The sequence below is a fragment of the Numenius arquata genome, unplaced genomic scaffold (genome assembly GCF_964106895.1).
Source record: "Numenius arquata unplaced genomic scaffold, bNumArq3.hap1.1 HAP1_SCAFFOLD_704, whole genome shotgun sequence".
NCBI classification, from domain to species: domain Eukaryota; kingdom Metazoa; phylum Chordata; class Aves; order Charadriiformes; family Scolopacidae; genus Numenius; species Numenius arquata.
Window position 1 is genome coordinate 66919 of NW_027415204.1, and position 582 is coordinate 67500.

Below are 582 nucleotides of genomic sequence, written 5' to 3' on the forward strand. Positions count from 1 at the left end.
GGGCTCGGAGCGAGGGTCCGCAGGGCTCTCGCAGCTTTTTTTCGGTGTCCGAGTTTTGCTTTTACCGGTTTTTTTTCCGTTTCCGCTGTTTTTTTCTCTGTACCCTTTGCTCTCCTTCCCCGGGGTAAGCGACTGCCCGCGGGGAGGGGCAAGACCGGCGGCCGGCGGCGGTCGTCCGGCACTCTGGAACGCTGAAAGGCGACCGGGGGAGTCAAGCCTGCCGCGGCTTCGCCCCGGTTGGTCCTGTCGCTGTCGCTGAAGGGAATCGTGCGGAGCCGGGGGGGTGGCGGCACCCCCCGCTCGTTTCACTGATCCAGACCCGCAGGCAGCGCCCGCTGAGGCGTTCACCCCGGGCGCGTCGGAGAGGCTCCGCGGCGGGCCGGTTCTGCCGGTGTTCAGGCCGTCGGAGCACCTCTCGCGGACGTTGCCTTCTCGCTCGCACGCAGGGCCCCGCGTCTTGCCGTCCGCCCCCCGGGCGGCGGCGGTCGCGCGTGGCCGTCGGCTGGCTCGAGACCGTGGCCGCGCGGCCTCGGCTTCCTTCGCTCTCCTCTCCCCCTTTCCCCCGTTACCGATCGATGAGGC